Here is a 21112-nt window from a genome sequence, read left to right on the forward strand (position 1 = left end):
ACTGTATGGTGTATGCCCGTCTTCATTAGCCCAGTTTAGGAGCAGAACAGTAGGACGTTAAACCCCATTTCATTTCATGTTTTGCATTTTACATGCCCGTCTTCATTAATCCCGTCGGTGCAAAGCAGTGGGAAGGTAAACTGCAATGCATTTCACTCTCTGAGGTCGGTGATATTATATTTTATGTTCTAGATGATATCCCAAATATAATAACAAATCTAATTTACAAAGTTTATTCCCAGTGAAATAAGAGCAAGTTTCTAACTAAATTAGATAAAGGTTCATATCAGGGCAGTGAGATCACCAATGTACTGAAAATAAAACAAAACATTATTACATACGAAGACTGTGATACTCTACCCTGGACATGTTCTACTTACATGGAGTGTTATTTCGTATTTACTTTGGTTTTTATTTTCAATTCTAGGGGGATTTTGCTGCGAATACGACATGCAGTTTACTCGTATTTGATGACAACTGTCAATGTTGTTGTTTGTCCAACCCCAGCGACTATACATACATATCATTTCCCAGAAACCCGAGTGTTCTAGTCTAAATTGGCCTAATCAATATCAGTAGCTAGTATTCCTGCCTGGGCAATGTTTCTATCAGTTTAATGCCTTGACCAACTTGCTATTTATTACACCACAATTTCTCATAGTACCCTTGAAGCTGTTGATTGTTATCTAAAGCTTTTCCCCCCACCCCAACGCATTCGCGTACTACGATTTGCTAACCCCGAGGCCTTGATGCCGCTACTGTTCATCAGGAAGCCCCATGGTCCCACTGCCTCCAATCACAAAAGACTTAAACGAACCAATGTCAGAAGGTTTATTGTCAAGTCTCGTTTAATTAATGGGGTGTGTGGTTAACTTGGGTATCGTGTACGGGAGATAATAAATAATAACTTACTCAGGCGAAACAGGTACCAACATTTAGTTAACAGCCTTCTCTACAGGACTTGGGGCATTCCTGATGACAGGAACCATCCTTTCCCCAATATCCTGGTTTGCAACCATTCAAACAAATACCATCTGATCGTTGACATGCATCTTTACAGTTAACACACGGCTGATCACAGTTGGTACCGTAATAGCCATTAGGACAGTTTTCTAAGGGGTAAAAGGTAATGCCATATAATTTCATTTTAAACATACATTATGCAAGAGCTAAATCGGTCTATTGCAGGTGTTTCTTTAGGCCTATTAATTAGACATTTATTAATATGACAGACAAGACCATAATCAATTCTCGATTTTAAACAGATTTGAATCCGATCTGCGATACCACGGCTGTTCATGATTAACCATAAAAAGGGATAATCAAGACTTTCGTAACAACGGTAACAATGGCAATCGAGGCTACAGTGTTTTTGAAATTTGGTATTCTCTGCTCAGAGGCAAATTATTTGACTGATATTTTCAGCAAAACGTTATCTATTTTGTGGCAGAACCGTTAGCTCATATCTATTCTTCCATAATGTCTGCTGATTGAGTGCAAGCATCTTAAAGATGTTAGATCCAAATACTGCCGTTGTCAGTCATTACAGAATTTATTTGCCCAACCGGGTCTATATTGTAACGCCGCGCGTTAGATCTTTTAAAAGGAGACCCGTTTTATAGAAAGTTTTGTTTTTATATATTATACTTGTTTTTTTTTTCAAATCTGATTACAACACAGATCCTATTTCGTTTCGATTTTTATAGTTCAAAATTTTGTTTTACTTGTCTTTACTACACTAGAATCAGGAAGAGTTGCTATATAACCTGCGTTCGGATTGATGTGAGGGATTAGCGAGTTACGGCGAGTACTTGGCGCATGGTGTATTTCAGTAGAAACATCATCGCTGATTGGTTAATCAAATGTCTGACGTTATAGGGTCCACTACCGGTCAGATCTTCATGTAGTGCAGGTTATCGAAAGTATAAAAAATACGAAACAAAATAAAGATCAGTATTTTAATCAGATTGGGTTTTTTTTCCATGTTTTATCTTTTAAATATTTGATATACAGAAAATAATATTTAATTTTAATAGTGTTAACTGTGATATTTGTTTTTATGTATATTAATATTTTGTGATTTCATTTAATGTGTCTCGTAAATATCACCATATGTTTGGCGCAATATAACCCGGTTGGAGCTGCCGTGCCATTAAACAATATTTCATTCATTCATTTTACCTGTAAATATTTGTAGTTCACATACGGTCAATATTGGAGGTTGAGGAGATGATTTTCCAACGGATATATAAACATATCTGCCAGCAAATGATGGTAAATCTGTCACATTACATTTCTTTATGGTATATGTTAGGTTTCCTGGTGATGCTTTGTCGTCTTTATAGCATTGCGTAGCTGATGTAAATCCGGAACTATCACACTTACCACTAGAACTCAACCTAACCTCAAATCCATCCAGACGATTTCCATAATCTGATACGGAAATGAAAATATAAATTTACAGCTACCTAAATTAGATAATGACAGTTAAGGTTACACTTGACTCAAACGACAAATATTTTTTAAAAAAATCAGCGACAGAAGCAATTCTGCTTGCTTTCGCCAACCTATTAATTAACCGATAGTCATTTACACGACGCACAAGTCCGGGGGGGGGGGAGGGTCTTCGTGTGACAAGCCGAACAGTTTCATATTGAAATCAAGTTTTCGGTGACACGAGCAATAGTTCCGCATAGGTTCTACCTTAATCTCAAAAAGCGGATAATTAGGCTTCTAGATATCTCTGCATAAACTGATTAACGATTCTGCATATTTATAGGATTCCTCATTATGACCAACTTGAATCCGTGGATAGACGAAGGGGCTGTCAGAAAGGTGTATTTTTACATACTTTTTCTGTTAAATATCTTAATGCTACCGATAGTAAAACTCTCCTTTAGATCAACACACAACCATTGAGTATCCGGTTTCATGTATTGATCACTGTGCACGCAACTCAGGTCGTCATAGATAGGACTAGTATTGCCATCTACCGCTCTAGAGGAAACACCGCCCCATCCAACTGAACTGAGAGTCGTTGGTTTATTGAGAGCCGCATTAAAGGCACCTGAAACAAATATGAAGAAAGTTACATTTTATCATTTTCATTACAGACTCTCAATTATTGTAATTACATCCATTTCCTCGTACAAACTGTATGAGTTGTAGATGTATTTGGACGAAAAACAAATTCAGTCTAATTTATCCATCGAACGTTTGCTTCTAGTCCCATCTCAAATCGTTTTAATCATCCGAAGACGAGTACCCCAATCTATTTTAGGCAATTTTAATTGTCTAGCGACTTGCCATGTATTGGTTGTTAGTCGATGTCCATTTACCATAAATATCCAGGCCTAAGTAATCTGCCGTTTAATAGCAGAGTCAACTGGACGTATAATTTCTTCAATGTTTTTACACCCGTTAGCTATTAAATCAAACCATAAGAAACGATTCTTAAGTCTCTCGAATTGACAGGCTGTCAATCTAAGACACCCTTACATTTTTGTCTTCTGGGGAGCAGACCGCAAGGTCTTGCTCCGATTATATCGAGCACTAATAAGACCAAAACTCGATTATGGGTGTATGGGTCTGCCCGCGAGTCTTATCTCAAAGAGCTCGACACCATACACAACCAGGGACTTAGAATCAGTTTAGGAGCATTTCGTACATCTCCAGTGGACAGTTTATACGTCGAGGCGCATGAGCCCTCACTGCACAACAGACGTGATAAACTTGCCCTGCAGTATGCTACGAAAATAGCATCTTTACCAAATCATATTTCATTTAACACCATATTTAGACCTCTTCATGAGCATTTATATCTGCTCAAGACCAAAGTCATTCCATCATTTGGTATTCGCATACAACCCCTTTTGTCTGAGGCTGGTATCAGCCTTGACAGTATTGCGAATACCCCCTTTTTTAGGACTCCACCGTGGGCTATATCTCCCCCAAAGATCAATTTCGATCTTTCACAACATAAAAAAGAGATACTATCTCTACGGTGTTTCAGTCTCTCTTCCGAGAGCTACGGTCTAAATATGGTGATTATGCTCCAATATATACAGATGGTTCGAAAGATAATAATCGGGTAGCTTCGGCTCCCGTGACACCTTCTGAGACCATTTCTGTGTGTCTTCCACCTGCTTCTTCCATATTTACAGCTGAACTCCAGGCCATTCTACAGGCTTTGGAGTTCATTCAATCATCATCTTTATTAAAATATATAATCTTTACTGATTCTTTGTCCTCATTACAAGCAATAAATAACAAACAGCTTGATCACCCATTAGTAGCAGATATATATCATCTGCTACTATCAGTCGGATGTATCAGCAAGGTCATTGTCCTTTGCTAGCTCCCAAAGTCATATGAATATAAAAGGGAATGATCAGGCAGACTCTGCTGCCAAGTCTGCTTTAGATCTTCCTGTATCTGAATTTTATGTACCTTTTAAGGATTTTAAATACATCATAAACACATTTATTTATGATCGCTGGCAACGGTCTTGGGATCTTGCAGGCACAAATAAACTTCATCACATTAAGCCTCTCTTAGGAGACTGGTCCAACTCCTATAGAACTAATAGGAGAGATGAAGTTGTTTTGTGTCGCTCTCGCATAGGTCATACTTTTTTAACACACATTTTCATCTTGAAGCGAGAGCCTCAACAAGAATGTGAACACTGTCATGTTCCCTTGACAGTTAAACACATTTTGATTGAGTGCAAGCATCTCAAAGATACAAGATCAAGATATTATCGTTGCCAGTCACTACATCATTTTTTGCCAAACCTGGGTTATATTGCGAAATGCTTAACTTTTTAAAAGAGACAGGTTTTTATTATAAATTTTAATTTGTATATATATATTTATGTGTAATATTTTTTATTTTAAATGTTTATATGCATAAAGGGTTGTTTTTTTATTTTTAAATTTGATACACTGTGATATTGTTTTTATTTATGCATATAAAATTTTGTGATATGATATAGCTTGTCTGGAAAGAATCACCATATGTTTGGCGCAATATAGCCCGGTTGGAGCTGACGTGCCATAAAACCACATTTCATTCATTCATTCATTTTTGTCTTGTGTGCGCTCCATGTCTGTATTTCCTTATATCGAAGCAGACGGTATTTACAAAGCACCCGCTCCATAACACATGATGTCATTTCCGATGAAAATTCCCTTGTTATGACCACGGTAAGAATTGTATGAAAATATAATAACAACTGACTCTTTCAGCTATACGGCCTCGATGACAGTTGTGGGGGGGGGGGCAGATTCCGAATATCCCGAAAACAATTCATAGCATTTAAAAAATGGAGAATAAAATATATCACAGTTCTAATTATTATCCAAAAAAACCCATTCAATGATATATTATACAATTAAAATTTATAATAAAAACTCAAAAATTTCTATGTTTTTAAAAAAATATAAAACCGGCTGGTCACATAAATTGTGCATTGACCGGCAACGATAGTGCTTATTAGCCAAATGAAGCTTACTGGCATAAGTTATGGAATAACCTAATTGCTAAATACTGCTTATTGGTGTAAGTATGAAGCGAAGGAAATGGGGTTAACGTGATACCTTTCTGAATCAACCGGGATAATGTAAATTTTGCTACAGCAATGTAAATGAACATGCGTAAAGCTGAATAAGTCACTCGTCAGCCCTGTGCGGGGGTAATAGGTTGAATTATAAATATGTGAATGTTAGTGCGAGGGTTCACTATGCAGGTTAACCCACCAATCGACGCCAGTACACCGTGACATCGTTCACATTATCAGTTACTGACCATGCATTAATATTACATAAAGTAATGTCATTTAATTTGGAAATTTTACAATAAATCGAAACTATAAAAGTTAGTAAAATGTAATAGATGTGCCAGCAACCGTTCGGTTCTCAGTGTTTATTTTTGCATGATAATACGTGTCACGATATTACTACACATAGCAAATACCCACTACACTGGATTTCTCGTTGTTGATTAAATGAAGACAGGACTTTTGTTAATATTTCTCTATTCTTTGGTTAACAATAATCAACATAACTTACAGCAGACAATTAATGTAATAATTATTGGTTCAATGCTTAATAGTAAATAAGCTCCAATGCGGATATGGGAATTGACATAAACTTGTGTCTCCAAATTAAGGTAAATCAAGTCTGTCCTTAGGGATATGATCTGAAGTTGATCTCCTTTTGACAGGTTTCTAGAAAGCTTCATCTAATTCTGTTATTTAGGTCTATATCTATATATCTACATGTATCTCCTAGGGCATTAATCCTACACATCTGCCGTGTATGCAAACAATACGCCATGGTAATTTAAAATGCTTTAGCCCGTAGACGTTATCTACAATTTTTAAGGTCAATTTAAAGTGTAAAACAAAGAATACTAGAGACAGGTGATTAAATAAATGTATTAGACAATATGAAATAGATATAAATGGGGGTTAATTAAGATCGATTAAGATATATTTTACTGAATTGAGTAATACTGTGCGGATTAGCACGACGTATTAAACATTTACTATCGGGGCATAATTCACCCTACTGCAGTATGCCAAACGAGACACGGTAAAGAATGCGCGTTAGTTTACATGAACATATTTACCTGATGTCGTGTCTATTAGAACAAACAAGATGGGTACCATAAAAACCTTCATGATGAGCGTCTACTTCTAAATATACACCCGACCGTTTGACGAAATCAATGTAAGGCTGAATGTAGAGAATATAAAATTGTAGCTGTTTATATATCTTCGGTGGAAGCCGACGTTACATAAAAATATTTCACGCATAAAATCATTTTGGCTGCTGATTTATATCTTTACCACGTGGACGGATCTGTTGCAATTTAAACACACATATTTCTGTTTTAATTAATTTTCATATCGTTTTAAATTAATCTTAATATCGCAAAATAATGTATATAAATTTTAAATTAAATTCCTTATCGTTGTAAATTAAATTTTAAGTATTGATTAGAGTTGCATGCCCAAGCTCGTGGGTTTTTTTATTCTCCCCTTAAAACAGATGGGGTGGATGGCCGAATGGTTAGCACGTGCGCGCTGTATCATAAGGTCTGTCATCGAGTCAACTGGCGTAGTTTCGATTCCCCGGTTGTTAGTGGCAAGGAGTAGGGTCGCTTATCCAACCTCGTAGAGGGGGGTGGGTACGTGGCAAGGAGTAGGGTCGCTGTTCAAACGCGTGGGGGGGGGGGGTAGTGGTGGTGAATGGCCGAATGGTTAGCACGTGTACGCTGTATCATAAGGTCTGTCATTGGGTCAACTGGCGTGGTTTTCATTCCTTGGTTGTACGTCAGAAGGAATAGGGTCGCCTGTCCAACCTCACGGGCTTTCTCCGGGTCCTCCGCTCCGGTTTTATCCCACTTCTAAAGACCCCTACGCGCAAGCAAATTGTTGAAATAAAATTGAAACATGTTAGTCCCGAAATGACATAGTTTGTGTCGAGTGGACGTTAAACCCTTTTTCCTCTGTCTCTCCAATCTCGTGGGGTTTCTCAGAGTCCTCCAGTTTCGCCCCACTGCTAAAGACCCCTACGCGCAAGCGAATTGTTGAAATGAAATTGAACCATATGTTAGTCTCGAAATGACCTACTTTGTGTCGAGTGGACGTTAAACCCCATTTCTCGCTCTCTTTACACAGATGGTGATGGGGTAGTTTCGGCTACCGTAACGCCATCTGGAATCATTTCTCCCAGTTTCTAGCTGCTGCTTTCATATTTACTACTAAACTCCTGGGCCCGGTTCCTAGAAAATTCTTAGAGTAAGCACAAAGTCATGCTTCACTTTTTCTTACGTAAGAAACTTATAAAAATAGCGTCCCTAGAAAATTCTTAAGACCATTCTTACGTAAGCACAAATCAAGTATAAGTCTAAGTACTTTGTGACTGGTAAAGTTTACCATAAACTGAGACTACGATGCTCTTTAACGTCATAAAAATAACTTTGGTATGCGAATTACGTCATAAATTTATCGTCTGCTTCATTCATTCATTCATATTTATATGGTTGATTTAGATGCATTTGACATGTCCCCTATACACATAAAATGTGCCACAAGATAAAAACGCAGACACATACAAACTAAATGAATAATTGTGAGAGCGCCTGTGTGTTTGTAGCCTATTGTTTACTAATTGGCAAATAAATAAAATGGTTTCAGGGTAGAAGCGAAATTTCCTATACCATTCTTAATTTTTTCTGGAGAAGGATTTTCTCTGTCTTGTAATTGTCTGTTTGGTATCAAAAGGTGTCGGAAATTCCGTCGAAAAACTCTACGGTCAGCCATCTTTTTGAAGCAGAAACAGACTTAAGGTTGGTAAGCAAGCCGTATACCTTGCTTGGGACTTGTGCTTAGATTGACTATGTTTAAGAACGAAGTTGTGCTTAAGTTTTTTCTTGGAACGCATAATAACGTTCTTGTGCTTCAACGACGTCTACTTAAAATCTTAGCACAAGAACGTTCTTAAGAATTTTCTGGGAACACAAAATAAGGTAAGTTTACTTAAATGCAAAGTCTACTTAAATCTAAGCACAAGAACGTGCTTAAGAATTTTCTAGGAATCGGGCCCAGGCCATTCTTCAGGCTTTGGCGTTCATTAAACCCTCTTCATCTTTAAAACACGTTATATTTAATTGTTCTTTATCCTTTTTACAAACAATGAACAATACCAATTAGTAGCAGATATGTATAGTTCGCTACTTTCATACGAGTTTAACAGCAAGTCTGCTTTAGATCTTGACATATTCACAATTCCATTCCCTTTCGCCGATTTTAAATTGCCAATCATTTTTTTTATATACGAGTCTCTTAGTAGACTGTCTAAACTCCTATAGAACCACCAGGAGGGATGAAGTTGTTTTGTGTCGCTCTCATATAGGTACTTTTTTATCTTACATTTTCATATTAAAGCGAGAGCCTCAACCAGAATGTGAACACTGTCATGTTCCCTTGACAGTTAAGCACACTGATGTCTAGTGCTTGTCCCGTGGGTATTTTTCAGGGAATCCAGTATTTATCAAACTAGATTTGGGTCTCTACCTTCCATATAACTACCCCATACAAACATCTTTAAATTACATGGCTGATAAGTTTCGTTGTCAAAACCCCGCGTTGTGTTGTTTTGAGCACATTAAAGGTATACGAGCTTGTCACTTAATTGAATCATATATATTATTATTTCTAACTGAACGGAATTTCCCCCATTTCAATGCTCATATTTTAAAATGAAATGAAATGTTTTATGGCACGTTAGCCCCAACCGGGCTATATTGCGCCAAACATATGGTGATTATTTCGAGACCGGCTAAATTATATCACGGAAAAAATTAATTGCATAAATAAAAACAATATCACAGTAAGAAAAATTGAAAAGAAATAAATCTTTTATGCATATAATTACTTTAAATACAAAAATATATATAACTGATGATAAAAACCTGTCTTTTAAAAAGTCTTAACACTTTATTATATAAACCCGAGTGGGCAAACATGTGATGTAATGACAACGTTAAAAATGAGATGCTTGCACACAATCAAAATATGCTTAAAGATACATTATGTAAGATTTAGATAAAGAGATAGCCATTATTGCTATAATAGTTCGAAAATAGATAATATAAAATGAATAATTTGAAAATTTCATTCAAATTACTCTATTGCGAGCGAAGAGATTAGCCTTGGAAGATTTGACAACACGTGTGCAAAAATTTGAATCACCCTACTGGTTGTTCGAAGCCAAGTCTCGCTCCTCCATTTTTAGCTTAAATCAAAATAATGACTGAACTGTTCAAATCTATTTAATATCAGAGAAATCCGACGCCATCGAGAGTTGATTATTGCCTGGATAAGTTAATTAATGTCTCATTAATAATTTAGAAAACATTTCAGGCCTAACAAAAAGTGATTTACTGATGAAATATTAAACTCCAAGCAAGCAAAACGATCAGCAGAAAATAAATGGCGGAAGACTAAACTCGAAATTCAAAGGCAAATATATAATCATCATAGAACTATCACCAATAAATTAATTAAACAGACTAAAACTGCATTTATTAAAAACAAGATAGAACTAAATAAAATAATCCTACGCAAATTTTCAGAATCATAGATAGTATTTCTAAATTAGTAGAAAAAAAATTGATTCCCCCAGTAAAATGTGCTAAAATCAATTTTGATTGGCTAAGCACTAAAATCAATCTAACATTATCCAATCAAATTACGAAAATTTGGATTTTATCTTAGTTAAAATTTCGTGAAACAGGCCACTTATTTGGAAGATTCAATATCTACAGTCTGAAACTACAATGAACCATCTATACACGATTTACTGACAAGTTTTGAGCCAACAACAGCGTCTGATGTGTCCAAAATTATTTCAAAATCTGCAAGTAAGTCATGTGATTTAGAACCGATACCCACATGGTTATTAAAACTTTGCTCATCTGCCGTCTGTCCTGTTGTTACACATATTGTGAATCGCTCACTAGAAAATGGGGACGTTTCTGCATCCCTTAAGAATGCTCTTGTCAGACCCTTACTAAACGGTTGCAATGAAGAACAAAATATTATTAAACTTGAAAAATGCATCGCAGAAATAAGATTGTGGATGAAACAAAATCTGTTAAAGTTGCTCTTCCTGCTACAACACTAAACCACCCCTTAAGACTTATACAAAATAAAGCAGCAAGCATTGTGTCATTAACCCCATTACGCTACCCTATTTCCCCAGTTTTAAAGCAGCTTCACTGGCTCCCTATTCCCTATAGGATTGATTTTAAAGTTCTCTGTCTCACTTATCTGTTAAAGTTGCTCTTCCTGCTACAACACTAAACCACCCCTTAAGACTTATACAAAATAAAGCAGCAAGCATTGTGTCATTAACCCCATCACGCTACCCTATTTCCCCAGTTTTAAAGCAGCTTCACTGGCTCCCTATTCCCTATAGGATTGATTTTAAAGTTCTCTGTCTCACTTATACATCTTTACATTGAAAAACTATTTTTTATAATTTTACTGATATACTTTTATATGTTGTTTCTTTATAAGTTTACTGAAATACTTTTACTTGTCTCTTATGTTATGGTTTCTTTGCTAGACCTTATTTTTTTTATTTTCTAAAGAATCTATTCGCTTTTTCGAATTGTCTCATTGTAAAAGCGCTATAGAGCAGCTGTTTCCAACTGGATTTTGGCGCTATATAACTTTAATAAATTTTTATTATTATTAAGAAAGACCTGCAATAGGCAGATTTAGCTCTTGCATTCTGTATGTTTAACTGTCGAAGGAACACGGTAGTGTTCACATTCTGGTTAAGGCTCTCGCTTTAAAATAAAAATATGAGTAAAAATGTATGACTAATGCAAAAGCGACACAACAGAATATATATTTTGATGCAGTCTCATTGATTTCAGTATGGTATGCAATTTAATTTCCTATAGTTAATTACTTTTCATATCACTAGATTTCAAATTATATTAATAAGTGTATATCAATAATGTTCTCCGGAGTAATATTTAGATAAAATGTTCCCTTGACAGTTAAACACATTTTGATTGAGTGCAAGCATCTCAAAGATACAAGATCAAGATATTATCGTTGCCAGTCACTACATCATTTTTTGCCAAACTGGGTTATATTGCGAAATGCTTAACTTTTTAAAAGAGACAGGTTTTTATTATAAATTTTAATTTGTATATATATATTTATGTGTAATATTTTTTATTTTAAATGTTTATATGCATAAAGGGTTGTTTTTTTATTTTTAAATTTGATACACTGTGATATTGTTTTTATTTATGCATATAAAATACAAGAGAATACTTGTCGAAACGTCGTGCTATACTTATAAACCAGTGATTGTATTTCCATATAAACTGTGTTGTGTTTTTAATTTCCTTTAGTTAATTACTTTTCATATCACTAGATTTCAAATTATATTAATAAGTGTATATCAATAATGTTCTCCGGAGTAATATTTAGATAAAATGATATGCAGCATTTTAATTAATTTCTTTATCCATTTATTCGTTTTGGCTTAACATGCATAAAATAACTGTTTGAAAGACAAATGGTTTGACCCTCGTTTCATACATGTTGTTGCAGTAATTTTCTAATCTAAAATTGTTTTTTTCTTTAGATTAGTTCATGTTTGTGAGGTTCTCGAACTCTATTGGGTTAGACTGTTTCGGGAGTGGGGAAAAGGTGATCAGTGCAATATGGCTTCTCGTTATGTGGAATTTTGTCCTGGTAGTGGGAATGAGATCCACGTATGCGTTGTGGGCTCTGCTCGGCTGCATACGCTGTTGTTGGTGCCTATTTGAAATCTCGGGTTCTGTGATTCACCCGTGTTTTTACTCTTTCTTGTTATTTCTGTGAGGTGGTGGATATTGACGCCCCCCCCCCCCAGCCAGAAGTACGCATTTATTTTTACATCCACCCTGCACTTGGTTATCCTAAAACGGTTGGAACTACCCAGCACTAATGTGTTCCTAATTATTTTGGGGAGGGGCGAGGACGCATTGTTTCCATCGTATTTTCGAGCCGATTGAACCTGGTAGGTGATCACATTAAAATCTGAAACTTGGTGGAATTATAGTTTGGACTAATGTCTCTAACTTATGTTAATACCATTCTTGTCCCATGCCATCTGAATTCTCTATCGATTTTTTCAAAATATCTTTTGGGTCATTTTATGTCAATTTGTCATTTGCTGACAATTAATTTATATTATTATGCTTAGTCGAAATTTCTGGAATGGTAATTCCACAAGTATTATAAATCTGCATCTATTTTTGACATCCAGTTGTGTTTTAAATGGTTAGCACGTGCGCGCTGTATCATAAGGTTGTGTTTTAAAGAGTGAAGGCCTTTTGACTTTGCGGGGTTGGATGGCAGAATGGTTAGCACGTGCGCGCTGTGTCATAAGGTCTGTGATTGAGTCAACTGGCGTAGTTTCGATTCCCCGGTTGTACGTGACAAGGAATAGGGTCGCCTGTCCAACCTAGTGGGGTTTTTTCAGGGTCCTCTGGTTTTCACCCACTACTAAAGACCCATAGGCGCAAGCGATTATTTGGATAAAATTGAACCATATGTTAGTCAAGAAATGACCTAGTTTGTGTCGAGTGGACGTTAAAGCCCATTTCTCTCTCTCCCTTTTGAATTTGACCTCGTAGACCATGTGATCTTGAGATGAACTTTCATGAAAAATTTAGCCCACCATGTTTTCTACACAATGTCAAACAAATTGGGGTATAATATCTTTTATAAGCATTTAAAATCAAGTTAAACCTTCACACCTGAGACTGAAAATCAGTGTCTTTGCACTTAAAGTAGGAGTTAAAGCGGGAGCCCAGGGAGGGGGGGGGGGCAACCTAGCTGAAACGTGTACCAGTTTTCTCCTATATGGTATCAATGGATGCATATCTGGTATCTTCCATTTATAATTATTTAATTCTAAGTATCAATTAATGCCAGGAACAGTTTTAGGTCATAAGATATTATACCATCTTTTAGCTTTATATAATTTCAAATAGGTTTTCCAATAAGCAGTTATGTGTATACGATGTGGACTTGGACTAGTTGACTTTTTGGTCTAGAATTGGAGAAATGGGATCAAATTTGCAATTTCATAGCAGTTTGGGTAATACTGATGATATTACAGAGGAGGGATAGGTGGTGTAAAGTGTCTTTCTGCAGAGCAATCATTGTGTCGGAAGTGAGATTTTCACCCCAGTCAACTTCAAATCCCCGTAGCAAAAAAAAATCTCAACTTTCAATCCCCTACAAAATTATGATGAGATTACCAAATGGGGTCCCCATTGTACCTATAATGATTGAAACCAACCGATTGTTGAGCAAAAAGCTACAGCCTGTGATGTTACAGCCATTTAACATTGAAGTCAATGGGCAAATAATTGCTAGTCTGGGTCCATGTAACTAGACCCATCAATTATCTGCATGTACAATATGTAATACTATTCCATCTCATAATACAAAAATAAGTCCTATATTTAGCTACATATGACATGTATGATTTTTTTGTCATAATAATTAAGCTCATTGATGTCCAGGGACATATCTTATGGCTTCACCAAGTAGTTTTTACCCATCATCTATGTTTTGGCATAGTTACTATGTGCTATCATAATTAATCTTAGTATACTTTGGTAACCAATTAAGCTAGGGGTTCATGGTTGGTAACTTATGGTTTCTGTTATTATTATTCAATGCACCTATATATAACACTTGTATGCTTGATAACGACCAATGGAATCTTGTCGAAACGTCGTTTGTTATACAATATAGTAATTGTTATCCAATATAGTAATTGTTATCCAATATAGTAACTGTTTTGTGTTGTATTCTCTTTGGGGGGGGGGGGCTGAATGGTTAGCGTGCGCGCGCTGTATCATAAAGTCTGTCATTGAGTCGACTGTCGTGGTATCGAATCCCCGGTTGTACGTGACAAGGAGTAGGGTCGCCTGCCCAACCTCGTGGGTTTTCTCCGGGTCCTCCGGTTTCCTCCCACTGCTAAAGACCCCTATGCGCAAGCGAAATATTGAAATAAAATTAAACCATATGTTAGTCCCGAAATGACCTAGTTTGTGTCGAGTGGACGATAAACCCCATTTCTCTCTCTCTCTGTTATATTCTGTTAAATCGCTAAACGCCATTCAAAGATTGTATATTGTATAACCTGATAGCTATAACGACATAATAAACCAACCATTATTCGAAATGAAATAGGGTTTAACGTCCTACTGTTCTGCTCCGATTGGGCTAATGAAGACGGAACCATTATTCGTCAATAGCTACGTAGTATATAACGATAAACCGTTATATTTTGGTTTGGGGTGATCTATAGTGCCGCGCTTCGACCTCTAGCTGGACCGGCTTGCGGTTGTTTCTATCCCTGGTGTGAGCGTATGTGGCTTCCCAACCTCGTGGGTTTACTTCTGGTACTCCGGCGGTGTCCTCCGCAGGAAAGACCCCTGCGCGTGCGCTAAGATGGAAGCGGACGTTAGACACTAAGAAAACAACAAATTTGTATCATTTATAAAAGACGGTATCAAACACGTAGCGGATATATGATATGTATATGTTCCCAATTTCCCAGCGAATGACGTCATTGTTGACGAAATATTAGATCACACCCGAGTGGCACAATCGGTGCCGGAGTTTGAGAGCTCGATAACTGTCGTACATTGCGGACGTGTATCTAGTGATTTTTCAAGCGAACCAAGTGGGGTGGTTATGTATACATCTAAAGGACGATTAAAAGAGTTATTGTGATCAGTTATCTGGTTAGATGATGATGATAAAACTAATTGGTCTATATTTAATAACAGTAACACTTTTCTACCAGTCATCAGTTGGTTTGCCTTCTCCAACATTTATGAGTCGCCCAAATGCAGACTCGGTTTCGTATGCACATACATTGAGTGCATTTAAGGCAGTCATGCAGTCATCCTAATAGAGGACGGATTATCCGGTGATATGCCGTCTTTTGACCCTGAAGTGTTCGTTGCTGTAATAAACGTTGTTGTTTGTTTAAAGGAGCTAAATCGCTAACATTTGGGACCTAGAAAATGACAAAAGTGGGTCGCAACGCATATAATACTGTAATATGAATGTATATAAACTGATTAACATTCAATGGTTTCCGTTTTTACTCCAATTTCAAATCAGTTATGTTCGGCGAAATAAGCCAGCAGTCTCAAGCGAGTGCAAATTTCTAGCGTCTGGTTATTTCAGTCTACATACGCCGTTTGATTTGGTGCAATGTGTCTAGCCTCGTCCCTCTTGATACAACTGGGGCCGAAGCGCATTATGGTACATGATTCGTGTACCAATGGTAAAACGTTTTCCCGGTAAGATCACAACATGAATGTTGATTTAATTTGACAAATAAATCGTGTTTTCAATGTTGAAGATTTTGGATGATATTGAGTTAGAGATTTAGCTACTTTAAAGTCTGCGATTTTGTTAATGTTCGTGGAGTGGTCTACTTCGTCGCAAGATATGTTTTCTTCCGAGATACAGGAAGAGTGGTCGTCTTCATCAATCCGGCACAGTCAATCATACTCAAATTTATTACAAATGAAATAAAATGGGGTTTAACGTCCTACTGTTCTGCTCCAACTAGGCTAATGAAGAAGGGCAAATTTATTACAAGCATCGCATCTAGGTTCTGGACATTTTGTTCCCATATGGCCAAATTTAAAACAGGGTCTACATTTTATGTGTGTGGACACTCGGCAATGACGTGATCGCTTCCAAAGCATTTTAATCATACAATTGTTTTGTTATTGTCTATCACACTCTGAAACTGTTTACACCGTCTATTGTGTCTAAATTCATCGCCCAATGTGCTCTGGGAAGATGGACTTGACGTGGCGAGTGGCATTTTCACAAGATCTATGGTTCTTATAATATTGTCGTATCACACTACTTTCTAGTTCAATACCGTGGTATCGTCGTCAATATAAGGAACAATGTTTATAAAAGATACATATGTAAATGGTGAATACAGCATCCTACATTCATAAATTACATCACCCACTGTTAAACCTGCAGCTAACTTCTTGGCGCTCTCTACAGAGTTAACCGTGATCTCCAAATGTCCCTGCCCATTGCAACACAAGCATACCATTTTCTTTCTCCAATCGTGTCCTCCACAGCTTGAATAAAATTGTCGACGTCGATATCCTTTAAATTCACAGCATTAATCTCATCGTAGCATCCTTTTCTTCGTTGGTCATCTTTAATTTCACACGGGCCAAAACCCTGAACTCTATAGTCTTGTAGTTTATCGCCTAAATAGCCCGTGTACTATACACATTAAACAAAGTAAGAAGTCAAAGTAAGTCAGACACCCGGGGTTGAAGCAGGGACCTCTTGATTTGCAGTCGAATGTTCTACTACTGAGCTATATCGCCACACCAATCACCTCGTCCCTTTGGTGTGTGTGTGTGGGGTGGGGGGAGAATAAGAATATACCCTTCGTATGTCCTGCGTGTATTAAAGTTGACTAAAAGGATCCCTCTAATAGGGCAACGTGTTTGTGCCGTGCGAGTAGAAACGCGAAGTATTATCGTTGAAGCCAACTGTAGGGAGAGGTACAATTTTATTTCATATTTTCCGTCCTTCTCTTCTTTCACTCCCCCCCCCCTCCCCGGGGTGTAAGGGTGATAAGAGTTACCCTTCGTATGTCCTGCGACTAAAAGAATCCCTGTTATGGGGCAACGTGTTTGCCGTGCGCTGCAATCCGTGTCGGTGGAGAGTGGAATTCTGGTAATTGAGTGGGATTTAGCTTACGATCTCATTCTCTGCAACACATTGTTTCGGCCCACGATTCACCTAGAAGGAAGGTCAGAGTGGCCTACTCTGATCAATTGGCTTTTGTCTCTTTTAGCTGACGTATAGGCGCATCGTTTCCATTATTCTGTAATATATTTGTTGAAGTTCCACCTCCCACGTGCCTAAAGCAGCGGCTTAACTAGGTAGAGTAAATTTTTTTAGAATACTCTGTCTAGGTATATCCCTGTCTGTCCCCGTAGGGCGCATGCGCTGGATATCCGCACAGTAGCCTGCATGGATATTGCAACCCTTTAGTGGTTGGAGAGCAGACAGGGATGAATCTTTTCAATTACTCATATGGCTTCCCAAACTAACAAGACTCGTGCTACCAAACGTATGTCGACCAAGGTTTTGGAACCATTATCAATCAAAACTTCCCGAACCTGGCCTAGATTTCTGGTCATACAAAGTACTAACGATATATATCTTCGTAAACATCTCCTTTTTATACGCCCACATTGAAATGTGGTCGTATATTGTCGTCGGTCCGGCGTCTACAATTGCTTGTGGACGCTCTAGAGGCTAAAGTTAATATCCAATTGACTTTAAATTTATACAGTATTTAAGGTCATGAGACGAAGAAGCCTATTGATTTTCAGCGATTTCCGATAATTACTGCCAGAGTTATGGCCCTTTATCACTTCAAAAAGTCTTGTGGACACCCTAGAGGTCAAAGTTAATATCCGATTGACTTTAAATTCATACACAGTGTTTAAGGTCATAAGACGAAGAATCCTATTGATTTTGATCAATTTCCGATAATTACTTCCAGAGTTATGGCCATTGATCACTTTAAAAAAATTTGTGGATGCTCTAGAGGTCAAAGTCAATATCCGATTGTCTTTAAATTTATACACAGTGTTTAAGGTCATGAGACGAAGAAATCTATTGATTTTCAGCGATTTCCGCTAATTACTGCCAGAGTTATGGCCCTTGATCACTGAAAAAATCTTGTGGACGCTCTAGAGGCTAAAGTTAATATCCGATTGAGTTTAAATTAAGACGCAGTGATCAAGGTCATGAGATGAAGAAGTCTATTCATTTTCAGCAATTTTCGATAATTACTGCCAGAGTTATGGCCCTTGATCACTTCAAAAAATCTTGTAAATGCTCTACAGGCTAAAGTTAATATCCAATTGACTTTAAATTGATACACAATGTTTGAGGTCATGAGACAAAGAATTATATTGATTTTCAACGATTTCCGATAATTACTGTCAGAGTTATGGCCCTTGATCACTTTGAAAAATCTTGTGACGCTTTAGAGGCTAAAGTTATCATCCGATTGACTTCAGATTGATACACAGAGTTTAAAGTCTTGAGACAAACAAGTATATTGATTTTCAATGAATTTTGATATAAAAATATGTGACAACTCTTGTTGACTGCCCGGACGATTTAGCTGCTGTGGGCGTATGTTTCGTTGCCTGGCAACCTATCTTTTAATGCTAATGGTACCTTGTTCGTGGAATGTGCTAAAGAATCACATGCTACACTTCATTATTAAAATCAAAGACTTTAACCAAAATTCATATAAAAGTTGCATCGCATAACTCTTTAAATTCACCAAGAGGTGTTATTCTGTCTCGGGATTTGAAAGGCAGCTATGAGGAACAAATGCATGAAAATCGCGCCTCACAAGGTGTTACATACGCAAAACGTAATGTTAATATTATCCAAACCAACACCTACATCCTGACCTTTGATAGACTAGATATTCCTAAGATGATCAAAGCTGGTTTTCTTGCCATTCCAGTTACCCCGTGCATGCCAAATCCATTGCGTTGTTAACGAATTGGTTATATCTCCCCCAATGATTGATTTCGATCTTACACAACATAAAAAGAGAGATACTAGCCTAACTCCACGGTTTTTTAATCTCTCTTTCGAGAGCTAAGGTCTAAATATGGTGATTATGCTCCTATTTACACAGATGGATCGAAAGATGATGATCGGGTAGCTTCGGCTACCGTGACACCATCTGAGACCGTTCTGTCCGTCTCCCACCTGCTACGTCCATCTTTGCAGCTGAACTCCAGGCCATTTTTCAGGCTTTGGAGTTCATTCAATCATCAGCTAATTTAAAATATATAATTTTTACTGATTCTTTGTCCTCATTACAAGCAATAAACAACAAACAGCTTGATCACTCGTTAGTATCAGACATTTATCTTCTGCTACTATCATACGCGTTCATCAGCAAGGACATTGCCCTTTGCTGGCTCTCCAGTCACATGGATATTAAAGGGAATGATCAAACAGATTTGGCTGCCAAGTCTGCACTAGATCTTCCCTTATCCTATTTTTAAATACCATTCACAGATTTTAAATCTACCATTAATAAGTTTATTTATGACAGCTGCCAGCGGTCTTGGGATCTTGCAGGCAAAAACAAACTTCATCACATCAAGCCTCTCTTAGGAGATTGGCCTAACTCCTATAGAGCCAACAGGAGGGATGAAGTTGTTTTGTGTCGCTCTCGCATTGGTCATTCTTTTTTAACTCATATTTTCATCTTGAAGCGAGAGCCTCAACCGAAATGTGAACACTGTCATGTTCCTTTGACAGTGAAGCACATTTTGATCGAGTGCACATCACTTATTTGCCCATCCTGGGCTATATTGCGAAATATTAAACTTTTTAAAAGAGACAGGTGTTTATTATAAATTTTAATTTGTATATAATATATATATATTATATTTTCTATTTTTATTGATTATATGCATAAAAGATTTTTTTTATTTTTAAATATGATAAAACTGTGATATTGTTTTTATTTATGCATATAAAATTTTGTGTTATGATTTAGATTGTCTTGAAATAATCACCACATGTTTGGCGCAATATAGCCCGGTTGGTGCTGACGTGCCATTAAATCATTTCTGTAGTTTTGTAACTATACCTTGTAAGCTTGCAGAAAATACTGTATACCGAATAATATACCCCATCCAACCAGCGGTAAAATCACAAGACGCCACCACGATTTTTTTTTTCAAATGTACACCCGTGGCATTCTCCCTCATTCTCTTTTACTGGTCTTATAGTCTTAAGATAAATTAATTTCCTCATTTAAATTCATTTCCCACTCTCCCATTACAGAATGGACAGCAATTTCCTCATCCCGGTTTTAACAACAGGCGAATTAATATCAAAAGGTGAGGAGGGTATTTTCAACACGTTAAGCTGAGCCATGTTAAGTTGATTTAAACAAATCATTATGCACCTCCAATAGAGAGAGGAGACAAGCAGGAGAGTTAATGGGGTTTGTCGACAGACCGCTCCCCGGTCCATGAGCTACTCTTATCTGACTGTCTGGCGGAAGCCAAACCCCCCAAATTAAAACATGATATCATTTGTTCTTGAGTCCTACCCTGGACCATCCGGCACAGCGCTTTAGGTGCCTGTGATTGTCTAGAATATTGTCAGGATTACAGTTGGTTTCCTGCGTCATGTGTTTGGCATTTGAAGTGGTGAAACGTGATCTTGGGGCTCACCATCGGACATCCTCTCAAGGGGCAGGATATGAAAAATTCCCACTTCCAACCGCGGCCCGGTAATCTTCCTGTCCAAGAACACCCCTACGGATCCTGGGATCAACTAGACCACTCCTCACAGTGTGGACCCTAGGTGGCGACCTATGACCTCTAGCTTGGTGCCCGTACGGGGTTGACAATTGCCGCCAATAATTGTTACCAAAGCTGTTGTCCATAG

General features: G+C 37.3%; 1 long non-coding RNA gene across 1 annotated transcript; it reads right to left on the bottom strand.

Annotated features, from left to right (window-relative positions):
* Window positions 1-235: 235 nt before the first annotated feature.
* LOC126821511 (uncharacterized) lies at window positions 236-6736 on the bottom strand. The gene is made up of 5 exons (XR_007680423.1): window positions 6631-6736; window positions 2852-3067; window positions 2182-2433; window positions 913-1112; window positions 236-311 (listed from the first exon to the last, which is right to left on the bottom strand). It is a non-coding gene; the product is annotated as an uncharacterized LOC126821511 (long non-coding RNA).
* Between the last annotated feature and the right edge of the window lie 14376 nt (window positions 6737-21112).

Source organism: Patella vulgata, chromosome 5 (assembly GCF_932274485.2).
Source record: "Patella vulgata chromosome 5, xgPatVulg1.2, whole genome shotgun sequence".
Taxonomy (NCBI): domain Eukaryota; kingdom Metazoa; phylum Mollusca; class Gastropoda; family Patellidae; genus Patella; species Patella vulgata.